General features: G+C 42.7%; 13 non-coding genes across 13 annotated transcripts; all 13 read right to left on the bottom strand.

Moving 5' to 3' along the window:
* Window positions 1–6,972: 6,972 nt before the first annotated feature.
* trnae-cuc (transfer RNA glutamic acid (anticodon CUC)) lies at window positions 6,973–7,044 on the bottom strand. The gene has a single exon. It is a non-coding gene; the product is annotated as a tRNA-Glu (tRNA).
* A 94-nt stretch (window positions 7,045–7,138) lies between these two features.
* trnae-cuc (transfer RNA glutamic acid (anticodon CUC)) lies at window positions 7,139–7,210 on the bottom strand. The gene has a single exon. It is a non-coding gene; the product is annotated as a tRNA-Glu (tRNA).
* Window positions 7,211–7,458: 248 nt separating this feature from the next.
* trnae-cuc (transfer RNA glutamic acid (anticodon CUC)) lies at window positions 7,459–7,530 on the bottom strand. The gene has a single exon. It is a non-coding gene; the product is annotated as a tRNA-Glu (tRNA).
* Window positions 7,531–7,948: 418 nt separating this feature from the next.
* Window positions 7,949–8,020, bottom strand: trnae-cuc (transfer RNA glutamic acid (anticodon CUC)). The gene has a single exon. It is a non-coding gene; the product is annotated as a tRNA-Glu (tRNA).
* Window positions 8,021–8,285: 265 nt separating this feature from the next.
* On the bottom strand, window positions 8,286–8,357 carry trnae-cuc (transfer RNA glutamic acid (anticodon CUC)). The gene has a single exon. It is a non-coding gene; the product is annotated as a tRNA-Glu (tRNA).
* A 431-nt stretch (window positions 8,358–8,788) lies between these two features.
* On the bottom strand, window positions 8,789–8,860 carry trnae-cuc (transfer RNA glutamic acid (anticodon CUC)). Its single transcript has one exon. It is a non-coding gene; the product is annotated as a tRNA-Glu (tRNA).
* Window positions 8,861–9,288: 428 nt separating this feature from the next.
* trnae-cuc (transfer RNA glutamic acid (anticodon CUC)) lies at window positions 9,289–9,360 on the bottom strand. The gene has a single exon. It is a non-coding gene; the product is annotated as a tRNA-Glu (tRNA).
* A 1,483-nt stretch (window positions 9,361–10,843) lies between these two features.
* trnae-uuc (transfer RNA glutamic acid (anticodon UUC)) lies at window positions 10,844–10,915 on the bottom strand. The gene has a single exon. It is a non-coding gene; the product is annotated as a tRNA-Glu (tRNA).
* A 2,702-nt stretch (window positions 10,916–13,617) lies between these two features.
* trnae-uuc (transfer RNA glutamic acid (anticodon UUC)) lies at window positions 13,618–13,689 on the bottom strand. The gene has a single exon. It is a non-coding gene; the product is annotated as a tRNA-Glu (tRNA).
* Window positions 13,690–13,786: 97 nt separating this feature from the next.
* On the bottom strand, window positions 13,787–13,858 carry trnae-uuc (transfer RNA glutamic acid (anticodon UUC)). Its single transcript has one exon. It is a non-coding gene; the product is annotated as a tRNA-Glu (tRNA).
* A 424-nt stretch (window positions 13,859–14,282) lies between these two features.
* On the bottom strand, window positions 14,283–14,354 carry trnae-cuc (transfer RNA glutamic acid (anticodon CUC)). Its single transcript has one exon. It is a non-coding gene; the product is annotated as a tRNA-Glu (tRNA).
* Window positions 14,355–14,451: 97 nt separating this feature from the next.
* Window positions 14,452–14,523, bottom strand: trnae-cuc (transfer RNA glutamic acid (anticodon CUC)). The gene has a single exon. It is a non-coding gene; the product is annotated as a tRNA-Glu (tRNA).
* Window positions 14,524–14,952: 429 nt separating this feature from the next.
* On the bottom strand, window positions 14,953–15,024 carry trnae-uuc (transfer RNA glutamic acid (anticodon UUC)). The gene has a single exon. It is a non-coding gene; the product is annotated as a tRNA-Glu (tRNA).
* Window positions 15,025–15,078: the final 54 nt, after the last annotated feature.

Below are 15,078 nucleotides of genomic sequence, written 5' to 3'. Positions count from 1 at the left end.
ACTACATTTGTCAAAAAACTACGCTCTGGAGAAGCCGAGCTATGAAGGAGGGATTCCAGTGACGGCGTCGCATGAAAGGAGAAGATAAAGACTGCTCTTCCACACGGAGATCGGCGCATTAAGTGGGACATCCGAGGAACAAAAGACGGTGAAGTGGCCTGTTATGTTAATGTTTGAAGACGGATGGAAGATCGCTACACGGAAGCGGGATACTGAATGGATCAGCTGATTTCAACTACCAGCTGATTACCTTTGCTTTTCGTTTGTAAAAGACATTTAAATAAGTTGTTCTTTAAGAAAGACAGTGCAACAAAGACATTTTCTATAAAAACGAAGCGTTTACTGTTGGACACCTTCAGTTGAGTTTAAGCACTGTATAAGTTTAATTTGAAAGAGCCATGGAAGAACTAACCGAAAGGAGCCACAAGAGGGAGCTAAAGGCCAAAGAGGAGAGGCTCCACAGGCTAAATGGATTAAGGAGAGCGAAGCTGGGCCAGCTCACCAAGAAGGTTAATGAACTGAAACGTCTTAAAGAAAATGTTAGCAATGTGGATAAAGTGGAAGAAGAAATCCTGAATGAATTTGCTAAATTATATGGAGAGTTTAATGACATTAACAAAGAGTTTGTAACTCTCTTACCTGAAGAGGAGGTGTCTGAAGACCAGCTACACTGGTTTAATCCCAAGTCAGCAAACATTGAACAGTTTGTACATATAACTGAAACATGGATTAAAGGAGTACGCGAAGGCACAAAAGAGGACCATGAAGAGGAAGCCTGCTCGTCTGAAGTAGATGATATCAGGCCTGAAGACAGCGCCTCCAGAGCCAGTAACCGTACAATGGCTTCCTCTACTGTTTCTTCTGCTCGCAGGAGAGCCAAGGCTGAAAAGGCAGTACTGCTAGCTCGAGCAGCATCTTTAAAGAAGAAGCAGGCCCTTGAGAGAGAAGAAGCCTCTCTAATAGAGCAGCAAGCAAAACAGCTCCAGCAGCAAGCAAAGCAACTCCAGCAGCTCAAAGCTCAAAAAGAACAATTAGAGATGGATGCAGCTGTAGCTGAATGTGATGCAAAGTTAAAGGTGCTTGACGGGTATGAAGACCAGCAGGATGGTATGAACAGCTACCTCAAACGCAGCCAACGTCATGGCAAGTCAGAGACATCTGGCACCGGATCCAGAACTGCTCCAAAACCAGCTAAATATGGTGAGAAACTTGCCTCAGCACACCTGCTAAAAGGAACTGTCATGCCACGCCCAACAGAGTCAAGCAGGTGGAGGGACACGCAGGATGGAGCTCCTGATGCAGCACACGGACCGGGCCCCAGAGAAGGTCACCGGAGAGGAGAGGAGAGGGACAGCTATGATGTGATGCAGCGTCAAAGTCAGATTACAGAGATGCTGGTAAGGCAGCATAACCTGTCTTATCTTCCTAAACGAGACTTGCCTGTGTTCAAGGGAGACCCGCTCACCTACAAGTCCTTTATAAGAGCCTTCAACCATGTCATCGACAGCAAGGCAGAGAGCAGCAGCGATAAATTGTACTACTTGGAACAATTCACCGGAGGGGAACCTCAAGAGCTCGTCCGCAGTTGTGAGCACATGGCACCACAGAGAGGCTACAAAGAAGCCAGGGCTCTACTCCAGAAACATTATGGCGATGAACTTAAAATTGCTACCGCCTATATGGATAAAGCTCTAAAGTGGCCACAGATCAGATCTGAAGACGGCAAAGCTCTGAATGCCTATTCCCTTTTCCTGATTACGTGCCGTAATGCCATGGAGGACATAGAGTATATGGACGAAATGAACAATCCAACTAACATGAGAGTCGTTGCCTCAAAGCTCCCATACAAGGTGAAAGAAAGATGGAGGAGTGCTGCTTTCGAGGTTCAAGAGAAAAAGGGACGAAGAGCAAGGTTTACAGACCTAGTGACGTATATATACAGACAATCACAAATGGCTAACGACCCCCTTTTTGGAAGCATGCATGATACTAGGACAACTGCGGAGGGAAAAGTAAAAGCTACGGCCACGGACTCTAAAGCTTGGAAGTCAGGCTGGCAAAGGGGAAGCAGTTTTGCCACAGCTGTCGCTCCAATGAGTGAAGAGAAAACACCACCCTCAAACTTAAAGTACAGCTCCTCAGCTACAAATCCTGTCAATGCCTTTCAAAAACCCTGTTTGTTCTGCCATAGAGACCACACACTCGACTCCTGCAGAAGCATCAAAGAGCAACAACTGAAAGACAGGATTGAGTTTCTGAAAGCTAAAGGCCTCTGTTTTGGATGTCTTACACAGGGACACCTTAGCAGAAACTGCAATAAAAGGATGACCTGTCAAGTCTGCTCCCTAAGACACCCAGGAATTCTGCATGTTGAGAAGGACAGTGCTACATTTAGAAAGCCAGATGAGAACATCTCAAATGGTCTCGTGTCACTGACGCAGGAAACATGTGGATACACTGGGGCCGGAGAATGTGTACTTGCTATAGTACCGGTAAAAGTCAAGTCTAATAAAAGTGAGAAGGTTGTGGAGACGTATGCCTTCATGGATCCAGGAAGTACGGCGACTTTCTGCACTGAATCACTGAAGACACAGCTGAACGTTCGAGGGAAGAAAACTACGATCCTACTCAGAACTATGGGTCAGGAGAAGCCAGCCCAAAGTTGTATCTTGTCGGACCTGGAAGTGTGTGGACTTGAAGAAAGGAAGTACATTGAACTCCCTAAGGTTTTTAGATGTAAAGATATACCGGTCAAGAAAGAAAACATCCCCCTGCAGGAAGACCTAAAGAAGTGGCCATATCTGAAAGAGGTGAAAATCCCGAAGATAATAGGAGAAGTCACCATGCTTATAGGAACCAACACCCCTAAAGCTTTGGAGCCATGGCAGGTGATAAACAGCATCGGAGACGGGCTCTATGCAGTTAAGACTGCCCTTGGATGGGTAGTGAATGGGACGATGAAGACAGATGATGGCAGCAAGGCAGCCGATGGAGTTGTGAGCCACATTACAGCCAACCACATCTCCATAGCTAACATAGAGGAACTGTTGATCAAGCAATATAACACAGACTTCTCAGAACTCAGCTGTGAAGACAAAGAAGAGATGTCCCAGGAGGATCATCAGTTCATGCGATCAGTGGTAAAATCTGCAGAGTTAAGGGATGGGCACTACTGCATTGGCTTACCATTGCGAAACGAGACAGCCAAAATGCCAAACAACCGCTGCATGGCAAAGCAGCGTGCCGCAAGTCTCCAAAGAAAGCTCAGAAAAGACCCGGACCTGTACAAGGATTACAAGGACGTCATGACTGGTATAATAGCAAAAGCCTACGCTGTCAAAATCCCCATGGAACAGTTAAGCCGAGAAGATGGACGCGTGTGGTACATACCTCATCACGGTCTCTACCACCCAAAGAAAAGCAAGATAAGAGTAGTGTTCGACTGCACCGCCACATATCAAGGAACCTCACTTAACGATCAGCTGCTACAAGGACCTGACCTCACAAACTCCCTTGTTGGTGTCCTTTTGAGGTTCAGAGAAGAGCCTATTGCTTTGATGGCCGACATTGAGGCGATGTTCTACCAGGTCAAAGTCCCTGATCAAGATGCTGATCTTCTGCGTTTCCTATGGTGGCAGGATGGTGATCTGGACAAACCGATGGAAGACTACAGAATGACAGTGCATCTGTTAGGTGCTACCTCGTCTCCCAGCTGTGCATCATATGCACTAAGAAGAACAGCACAGGATGGAGGAAGCAAAACAACACCCGAGGCGGTGGAAACGGTTCTCAGAAACTTTTATGTGGATGACTGTTTAAAGTCTGTGGATTCAGAAGATCATGCTGTTGCTTTGGCCAGGGACCTCAGAAATCTGTGCGCCAATGGAGGTTTCAGGCTAACAAAGTGGGTCAGCAACAGTAGGGCCGTCTTGTCGTCCATCCCTAAAGAAGACAGAACAACGGAAGTCAAAGATCTTGACCTGAACCATAAGCAGCTTCCTATGGAAAGAGCCCTTGGTACTCAGTGGTGCACTGAATCAGACACCTTCAGGTTCAAAGTGCAACCACAGGACAAACCAGCTACAAGACGAGGAATCCTGTCCATCGTTAGCTCCATCTACGACCCCCTTGGGTTCCTGGCCCCATTGGTACTGCCAGCGAAGCTCCTTCTGAGAGACCTTTGCAGGGAAAAGAGAGGTTGGGATGAGAAGATAGACAGTGGGCAGGCCCAGAAATGGATGAAGTGGTTGGCCGACCTTGAGCAGCTGTCAACATTTTATGTGGAGAGATGCGTCAAACCGGCAGAGGTTGAACCCATGAAGATGGCACAGCTCCACCACTTTTCCGATGCCAGCATGGATGCATATGGAACAGCTACCTACATTGTGCAGACAAACAATCAAGGCAAAAGAAAGGTTTCCTTGCTGATCGGAAAGTCCAGAGTCGCCCCACTGAAACACATCACCATTCCGAGAATGGAGTTGACAGCAGCAGTCGTCGCCGTCAAGGTCGACAAGATGCTAAGAAGAGAACTTCAGGTTAAACTGGAGCAATCTATCTTCTGGACAGACAGTACTACTGTACTGAAATATATTGAGAACGAAACATCTTGCTTCAAAACTTTTGTCGCAAACAGGATCTCAATCATTCGTGAGGCTACTACACCAAGCCAATGGAGATATGTGAACACCTCTGTGAACCCTGCGGATCAAGCTTCAAGAGGTCTGAAAGTTGAGAGTTTTATCCAAAGTAAGAACTGGATACAAGGCCCACGTTTCCTGTGGAAAAAGTGAGTGGCCAGAAAGACCAGATCTGTCAAGCAACGTACTGGAAGATGACGATGAGGTAAAGAAGGCACCTGCAGTCTGTCTTACATTAATAGACGAAGGAGTTGCCACAGTGAACAAGCTCATTGATCATTATTCCAAATGGTGTAAGCTGAAGAGAGCAGTGGGATGGTTTCTCCGGATTAAAGATCTGCTGCTGCAACTCACTGGAAAAAGGAAAGAGTTCCAAGCCGCCTGTATTAAGTCAGAAGACAACCCTGCAAATCAAGAAACCTTTCTTAAGCAGCAGATGAAGAAATGCAGAGCCACACTAAACAAAAATCTGCTCACCGTGGAACATTTGGAGTTAGCTGAAAAAGCGCTTGTTCGCTTCAGCCAAAGGCAGGCATATCTGGAGGAGATCAAAGCTTTGGAGAAAGGACAGACACATGTTAAGATGAGTAGTCCACTCAGCAGATTGGATCCTGTTCTGGAAGACGGCGTACTTAGAGTAGGTGGACGGCTAAACAACTCTGCTATGCCAGAGGAGGCTAAGCGCCCCCTCATCCTCTCTAAGAACCAACGTCTCGCTACTCTCCTTTTGCAACACATCCACAGAGAAGTTGGACATGGAGGCAGGAATCATACACTCTCAAATTTAAGGCAGAAGTACTGGATTCCAAAGGCTAACGCAGCAGTAAGAAGGATCATAACTGATTGTACAGTGTGCAGGAGACTACATGCCAAGGCTGGACAGCAGAAAATGGCCGACCTGCCCAAAGATTGTGTATTGCCAGATGAACCCCCCTTTACCAACGTCGGAGTAGACTACTTCGGACCCTTTGAAATTAAGCGGGGACGCAGCCTGGTGAAACGGTATGGCGTGATCTTCACTTGTCTGGCAATCAGAGCAGTGCACATCGAGGTGGCTTACTCCCTTGATACCGATTCTTGCATCAATGCTTTGCGCCGCTTTATCAGCAGAAGAGGACAGGTGGCGATGATACGATCTGATAACGGCACCAATTTTGTTGGAGCAGAAAGAGAGCTACGTGAAGCCATTGGAGAGCTGAATCGGTCCAAAATACACAATGCAATGTTACAAAAAGGAGTCAAGTGGATTTTCAATCCCCCAGGTGCTTCCCACCACGGAGGAGTGTGGGAAAGACAAATATGCACTGTTAGGAAAATTCTTAATTCAGTGCTTAAACAGCAAGCCATGGATGATGAGGGCCTTCAGACCGTGCTATGTGAGGTGGAGTCCATTATCAATGATCGCCCCATCACAAAGATTTCAGATGACCCCAATGACCTTGAGGCACTCACACCAAACCACTTGTTGTTACTCAAGTCTAAATCAAGCGTGCCCCCAGGGGTGTTCAGGAAAGAGGATGTGTATTCACGACGCAGATGGAAACAATCACAATATCTGGCTGACCTGTTCTGGTCAAGATGGACACGGGAATACCTACCTCTCCTACAAGAGCGCCAGAAGTGGACCACACCAAGGAGAAACTTTCAGCCAGGAGACATCATCTTAATTGTGGATGACTCAGCCCCTCGTAATTCGTGGGTGATGGGAAGAGTCCTTAAGACTATGTCAGACGCCAAAGGCGCTGTACGCAGCGTCAGCGTGAAGACCAAGACCAGTGTCTTAGTGAGACCGATCACGAAGCTCTGTCTGCTTCTCGAAGCAGTGTGATGGCCACCCCCAAGAAAACAAAAACGGACTTCCATTAAAAGAATATAAGTTCTTACAGTTGCTTAATTATGTTTAGATTATATGGCCCTAATTAAGTGTATTTTAGTAATTGGTATGCTCCCCGCCTAGCCAATTAGGGGCCGGAAATGTAGGAGCCATATGTTAAAATGTATATTTGAATATTATTATCATTTGTTGTTAGTGCTAGTATATAATTTATTGGAACCAGCCGTGTGAAATTAATGGCATAGACGACCGCAGCTGTTCGTGATTACGAGATGTTATAGCCGACGTCAGCTGCCGGTGATTGGGGTGTGAGAAGGAGAAAGAAGCACCGAGCAACATAGTTTTTTGACCTGACAGAATATGTGTTTGTATTTGATATCTTTTTTGTGTAAGTAAAAAACAAACTATCCTGAGACGTATTTTGTCCGAGTCAAGCTTATTTGCCATCTGTGAGCCGAATTTTGGATTACTGGAACTACAATACTAATTATTATCCTATTCCCATACCGGGAGTTGAACCCGGGCGACCTGGGTGAGAACCAGGAATCCTAACCGCTAGACCATATGGGACATGTTTATTGTTTTTTTGCATGTTTTCAAGATAGTATACTATGTGGTATTTTGCACATTTTAGACAAACTAAACTATACTAATTATTATCCTATTCCCATACCGGGAGTTGAACCCAGGCCACCTGGGTGAGAACCAGGAATCCTAACCGCTAGACCATATGGGACATGTTAATTTTTGTTTTTTTGCATATTTTCAAGATACTATACTATGTGGTATTTTGCATAATTTAGACAAACTAAACTATACTAATTATTATCCTATTCCCATACCAGGCCACCTGGGTGAGAACCAGGAATCCTAACCGCTAGACCATATGGGACATGTTTATTATGTTTTTTTTGCAGGTTTTCAAGATAGTATACTATGTGGTATTTTGCATATTTTAGACAAACTAAACTAATAATTATCCTATTCCCATACCGGGAGTTGAACCCAGGCCACCTGGGTGAGAACCAGGAATCCTAACCGCTAGACCATATGGGACATGTTTATTGTTGTTTTTTTTGCATGATTTCAAGATAGTATACTATATGGTATTTTGCATATTTTAGACAAACTAAACTATACTAATTATTATCCTATTCCCATACCGGGAGTTGAACCCGGGCCACCTGGGTTAGAACCATGAATCCTAACAGCTAGACCATATGGGACATGTTAATTTTTGTTTTTTTTGCATATTTTCAAGATACTATACTATGTGGTATTTTGCATAATTTAGACAAACTAAACTATACTAATTATTATCCTATTCCCATACCAGGCCACCTGGGTGAGAACCAGGAATCTTAACCGCTAGACCATATGGGACATGTTAATTGTTTTTTTTTGCATATTTTCGAAAAACTATACTATGTGGTATTTTGCATATTTTAGACAAACTAAACTAATAATTATCCTATTCCCATACCGGGAGTTGAACCCTGGCCACCTGGTTGAGAACCAGGAATCCTAACCGCTAGACCATATGGGACATGTTTATTATGTTTTTTTTTGCATTTTTTCAAGATAGTATACTATGTGGTATTTTGCATATTTTAGACAAACTAAACTATAATAATAATTATCCTTTTCCCATACCGGGAGTTGAATCCGGGCCACATGGGTGAGAACCAGGAATCCTGACGGCTAGACCATATGGGACATGTTAATTGTTATTTTTTTGCATATTTTCGAGATACCAAAATATATCGTTTTTGCATATTTTTACAAACTAAACTAATCTAATAAAAAACCTATTCCCATACCGGGAGTTGAACCCGGGCCACCTGGGTGAGAACCAGGAATCCTAACCGCTAGACCATATGGGACATGTTTACTGTTGTTTTCTTTGCATGTTTTCAGGATAGTATACTATGTGGTATTTTGCATATTTTAGAAAAACTAAACTATACTAATAATTATCCTATTCCCATACCGGGAGTTGAACCCGGGCCACCTGGGTGAGAACCAGGAATCCCAACCGCTAGACCATATGGGACATGTTTATTGTTGTTTTTTTGCATGTTTTCAAGATAGTATACTATGTGGTATTTTGCATATTTTAGACAAACTAAACTAATAATTATCCTATTTCCATACCGGGAGTTGAACCGGGGCCACCTGGGTGAGAACCAGGAATCCTAACCGCTAGACCATATGGGACATGTTTGTTGTTGTTTTTTTGCATGTTTTCAAGATAGTATACTATGTGGTATTTTGCATATTTTAGAAAAATTAAACTATACTAATTATTATCCTATTCCCATACCGGGAGTTGAACCCGGGCCACCTGGGTGAGAACCAGGAATCCTAACCGCTAGACCATATGGGACATGTTTATTTTTTTTTTTTGCATGTTTTCAAGATAGTATACTATGTGGTATTTTGCATATTTTAGACAAACTAAACTATACTAATTATTATCCTATTCCCATACCGGGAGTTGAACTCGGGCCACATGGGTGAGAACCAGGAATCCTGACGGCTAGACCATATGGGACATGTTAATTGTTATTTTTTTGCATATTTTCGAAAAACTATACTATGTGGTATTTTGCATATTTTAGACAAACTAAACTAATAATTATCCTATTCCCATACCGGGAGTTGAACCCGGGCCAAATGGGTGAGAACCAGGAATCCTGACGGCTAGACCATATAGGACATGTTAATTGTTATTTTTTTGCATATTTTCGAGATACCAAAATATATCGTTTTTGCATATTTTTGACAAACTAAACTAATCTAATAAAATACCTATTCCCATACCGGGAGTTGAACCCAGGCCACCTGGGTGAGAACCAGGAATCCTAACCGCTAGACCATATGGGACATGTTTGTTGTTGTTTTTTTGCATGTTTTCAAGATAGTAGGCCTATACTATGTGGTATTTTGCATATTTTAGACAAACTAAACTAATCTAATAAAAAACCTATTCCCATACCGGGAGTTGAACCCGGGCCACCTGGGTGAGAACCAGGGGCCTATACTACGAACCTGGTTCAACCTAACCTGGATATGTTTGAGTTAGCCGGTTGGCCTAATCCAAAACATACGCGCTGTCGCTAAACTGTACTACGACGCTGGTTATCAAGTGGATCGCTCAAGCCAGCCGTGTCCTATCTAGTTAGGTGCGCGTTCACATGAAAGGGGTGGTATTTGGAGCATTCGACCAATCACAAACATGGAGAAGCGTACTGACAGCGCAGCGTCATACTTCCTGAATGAAAAGTGAACTTTAATACTAGTCAAAAATGAAGAAGTTAAACTTTAAACATCCATGACTTAAACACTTTATCCAGGATAAAAGCCTCAGAGCTGCACCTGCAAGGTGAATACAGCTGGCAAAAGAAAAAGTGTTTGAATGCGTACATTAACAGGTTTATGATATCACTGCCCCGTCTAACACACGATCTGACTTTAATTACATTTGTCTCGAGTGTTTCGTCAACTTACGTGTTGCTTAAAATAATACTTCTGCATACAGTATGTGACACTGTGAGTGTTGCACGGCCAGATACGGCTCAGCTGACTAAGATAAGGAGATATATGATACATTATGAAGTGATATGCCGCGGACTGTACTTAATGTTACTCTGATCCGGTTACTTATGTTGTGGCAGATATTTAAGTAAGCTTTCTTAACACTAATGTTATAATAGTCAGATTGCTCTGAAGATGGAGATGATATTCTATTAATGTTCACGTTCACACAGTCGGTGATTTTTGCCGGCCGTCTTTCCTGCAACGGCAGCTTTTCTGTATTTCCTTTCTCCTGTAATCTGACTTGATCGCTTTAAACTCCGCACACTGAGCTCTGATTGGTCAGCAGGCGGTGCTTTCACTGAGTTGAGCTCTTAGCCTGCAACCTAACCTGGTCCCGACCAGGTTAGCTGCTTAGCATATATTACCATGGAGATCTAGCCTGCTAAAAAGAGAACCAGCTTCGTAGGACCGGAAAGCCGGAGTTTTCCCTGAATTTAGCCGGCTAAGCGAAAATCCTGCTTCGCAGTATACCCCCCAGGAATCCTGATGGCTAAACCATATGGGACATGTTTATTGTTGTTCTTTTGCATGTTTTCAAGATAGTATACTATGTGTTATTTTGCATATTTTAGAAAAACTAAACTATACTAATTAATTAATATACTATACCCATACCGGGAGTTGAACCCAGGCCACCTGGGTGAGAACCAGGAATCTTAACCGCTAGACCATATGGGACATGTTAATTGTTTTTTTTTGCATATTTTCGAAAAACTATACTATGTGGTATTTTGCATATTTTAGACAAACTAAACTAATAATGATCCTATTCCCATACCGGGAGTTGAACCCGGGCCACCTGGGTGAAAACCAGGAATCCTAACCGCTAGACCATATGGGACATATTTGTTGTTGTTTTTTTGCATGTTTTCAAGATAGTATACTATGTGGTATTTTGCATATTTTAGATAAACTAAATTATACTAATAATTATCCTATTCCCATACCGGTTGTTGAACCCGGGCCACTTGGGTGACAACCAGGGGCCTATACTACGAAGCTGGTTCAACCTAACCTGAATATGTTTGAGTTAGCCGGTTGGCCTAATCCAAAACATACGCGCTCTCGCTAACCTGTACTACGACGCTGGTTATCAAGTGGATCGCTCAAGCCAGCTGTGTCCTATCTAGTTAGGTGCGCGTTGACATGAAAGGGGTGGTATCTGGAGCATTCGTCCAATCACAAACATGGAGAAGCGTACTGACAGCGCAGCGTCATACTTCCTGAATGAAAAGTTAACTTTAATACTAGTCAAAAATGAAGAAGTTAAACTTTAAACATCCATGACTTAAACACTTGATCCAGGATCAAAGCCACAGAGCTGCACCTGCAAGGTGAATACAGCTGGCAAAATAAAAAGTGTTTGAATGCGTACATTAACAGGTTTATGATATCACTGCCCCGTCTAAAACACGATCTGACTTTAATTACATTTGTCTCGAGTGTTTCGTCAACTTAATGTGTTGCTTAAAATAATAATTCTGCATACAGTATGTGACACTGTGAGTGTTGTACGGCCAGATACGGCTCAGCTGACTCAGATAAGGAGATATATGATACATTATGAAGTGATATGCCGCGGACTGTACTTAATGTACTCTGATTCGGTTACTTATGTTGTGGTCGATATTTAAGTAAGCTTTCTTAACGCTAATGTTATAATAGTCAGATTGCTCTGAAGATGGGAGGTGATATTCTATTGATGTTCACGTTCACGTTCACACAGTCGGTGATTTTTGCCGGCCGTCTTTCCTGCGACGGCAGCTTTTCTGTATTTCCTTTCTCCTGTAATATGACTTGATCGCTTTAAACTCCGCACACTGAGCTCTGATTGGTCAGCAGGCGGTGCTTTCACTGAATTGAGCTCTCAGCCTGCAACCTAACCTGGGGGGTATACTGCGAAGCAGGATTTTCGCTTAGCCGGCTAAATTCAGGGAAAACTCCGGCTTTCCGGTCATCCGAAGCTGGTTCTCTTTTTAGCAGGCTAGATCTCCATGGTAATATATGCTAAGCAGCTAACCTGGTCGGGACCAGGTTAGGTTGCAGGCTAAGAGCTCAACTCAGTGAAAGCACCGCCTGCTGACCAATCAGAGCTCAGTGTGCGGAGTTTAAAGCGATCAAGTCATATTACAGGAGAAAGGAAATACAGAAAAACTGCCGTCGCAGGAAAGACGGCCGGCAAAAATCACCGACTGTGTGAACGTGAACATGAATAGAATATCACCTCCATCTTCAGAGCAATCTGACTATTATAACATTAGCGTTAAGAAAGCTTACTTACATATCTGCCACAACATAAGTAACCGGATCAGAGTACATTAAGTACAGTCCGCGGCATATCACTTCATAATGTATCATATATCTCCTTATCTGAGTCAGCTGAGCCGTATCTGGGTGCAACACTCACAGTGTCACATACTGTATGCAGAAGTATTATTTTAAGCAACACATAAGTTGACGAAACACTCGAGACAAATGTAATGAAAGTCAGATCGTGTTTTAGAGACGGGGCAGTGATATCATAAACCTGTTAATGTACGCATTCAAACACTTTTTCTGTTACCAGCTGTATTCACCTTGCAGGTGCAGCTATGTGGCTTTGATCCTGGATCAAGTGTTTAAGTCATGGATGTTTAAAGTTTAACTTCTTCATTTTTGACTAGTATTAAAGTTCACTTTTCATTCAGGAAGTATGACGCTGCGCTGTCAGTGCGCTTCTCCATGTTTGTGATTGGTCGAATGCTCCAAATACCACCCCTTTCATGTGAACGCGCACCTAACTAGATAGGACACGGCTGGCTTGAGCGATCCACTTGATAACCAGCGTCGTAGTACAGTTTAGCGAGAGCGCGTATGTTTTGGATTAGGCCAACCGGCTAACTCAAACATATCCAGGTTAGGTTGAACCAGGTTCGTAGTATAGGCCCCTGGTCCCGACCAGGTTAGCCGCTAAGCATAAATTACCATGGAGATCTAGCCTGCTAAAAAGAGAACCAGCTTCGTAGGACTGGAAAGCCGGAGTTTCCCCTGAATTTAGCCGGCTAAGCGAAAATCCTGCTTCGTAGTATACCCCCCAGGAATCCTGACGGCTAGACCATATGGGACATGTTTATTGTTGTTTTTTTGCATGTTTTCAAGATAGTATACTATGTGGTATTTTGCATATTTTAGACAAACTAAACTATACTAATTATTATCCTATTCCCATACCGGGAGCTGAACCCGGGCCACATGGGTGAGAAACAGGAATCCTGACGGCTAGACCATATGGGACATGTTAATTGTTATTTGTTTGCATCTTTTCGAGAAACTATACTATGTGGTATTTTGCATATTTTAGACAAACTAAACTATACTAATTATTATCCTATTCCCATACCGGGAGTTGAACCTGGGCCACATGGGTGAGAACCAGGAATCATGACGGCTAGACCATATGGGACATGTTAATTGTTGTTTTTTTGCATGTTTTCAAGATAGTATACTATGTGGTATTTTGTATATTTTAGACAAACTAAACTATACTAATTAATTAATATACTATTCCCATACCGGGAGTTGAACCCGGGCCACCTGGGTGAAAACCAGGAATCCTAACCGCTAGACCATATGGGACATGTTTGTTGTTGTTTTTTTGCATGTTTTCAAGATAGTATACTATGTGGTATTTTGCATATTTTAGATAAACTAAATTATACTAATAATTATCCTATTCCCATACCGGGAGTTGAACCCGGGCCACCTGGGTGAAAACCAGGAATCCTAACCGCTAGACCATATGGGACATGTTTATTGTTGTTTTCTTGCATGTTTTCAAGATAGTATACTATGTGGTATTTTGCATATTTTAGACAAACTAAACTATACTAATTATTATCCTATTCCCATACCGGGAGTTGAACCCGGGCCACATGGGTGAGAACCAGGAATCCTGACAGCTCGACCATATGGGACATGTTAATTGTTATTTTTTGCATATTTTCGAAAAACTATACTATGTGGTATTTTGCATATTTTAGACAAACTAAACTAATAATTATCCTATTCCCATACCGGGAGTTGAACCCGGGCCACCTGGGTGAGAACCAGGAATCCCAACCGCTAGACCATATGGGACATGTTTATTGTTGTTTTTTTGCATGTTTTCAAGATAGTATACTATGTGGTATTTTGCATATTTTAGACAAACTAAACTAATAATTATCCTATTCCCATACCGGGAGTTGAACCCGGGCCACCTGGGTGAGAACCAGGAATCCTAACCGCTAGACCATATGGGACATGTTTGTTGTTGTTTTTTTGCATGTTTTCAAGATAGTATACTATGTGGTATTTTACATATTTTAGAAAAACTAAACTATACTAATTATTGTCCTATTCCCATACCGGGAGTTGAACCCGGGCCACCTGGGTGAGAACCAGGAATCCTAACCGCTAGACCATATGGGACATGTTTATTGTTTTTTTTTTGCATGTTTTCAAGATAGTATACTATGTGGTATTTTGCATATTTTAGACAAACTAAACTATACTAATTATTATCCTATTCCCATACCGGGAGTTGAACCCGGGCCACATGGGTGAGAACCAGGAATCCTGACGGCTAGACCATATGGGACATGTTAATTGTGATTTTTTTGCATATTTTCGAAAAACTATACTATGTGGTATTTTGCATATTTTAGACAAACTAAACTAATAATTATCCTATTCCCATACCGGGAGTTGAACCCGGGCCAAATGGGTGAGAACCAGGAATCCTGACGGCTAGACCATATAGGACATGTTAATTGTTATTTTTTTGCATATTTTCGAGATACCAAAATATATCGTTTTTGCATATTTTAGACAAACTAAACTAACCTAATAAAAAACCTATTCCCATACCAGGAGTTGAACCCGGGCCACCTGGGTGAAAACCAGGAATCCTAACCGCTAGACCATATGGGACATGTTTGTTGTTGTTTTTTTGGATGTTTTCAAGATAGTATACTATGTGGTATT

Source organism: Pseudochaenichthys georgianus, unplaced genomic scaffold (genome assembly GCF_902827115.2).
Source record: "Pseudochaenichthys georgianus unplaced genomic scaffold, fPseGeo1.2 scaffold_827_arrow_ctg1, whole genome shotgun sequence".
NCBI classification, from domain to species: domain Eukaryota; kingdom Metazoa; phylum Chordata; class Actinopteri; order Perciformes; family Channichthyidae; genus Pseudochaenichthys; species Pseudochaenichthys georgianus.
Note: the sequence above shows the minus strand (reverse complement) of the source record. Positions and strands in the feature narration are given on the sequence as shown.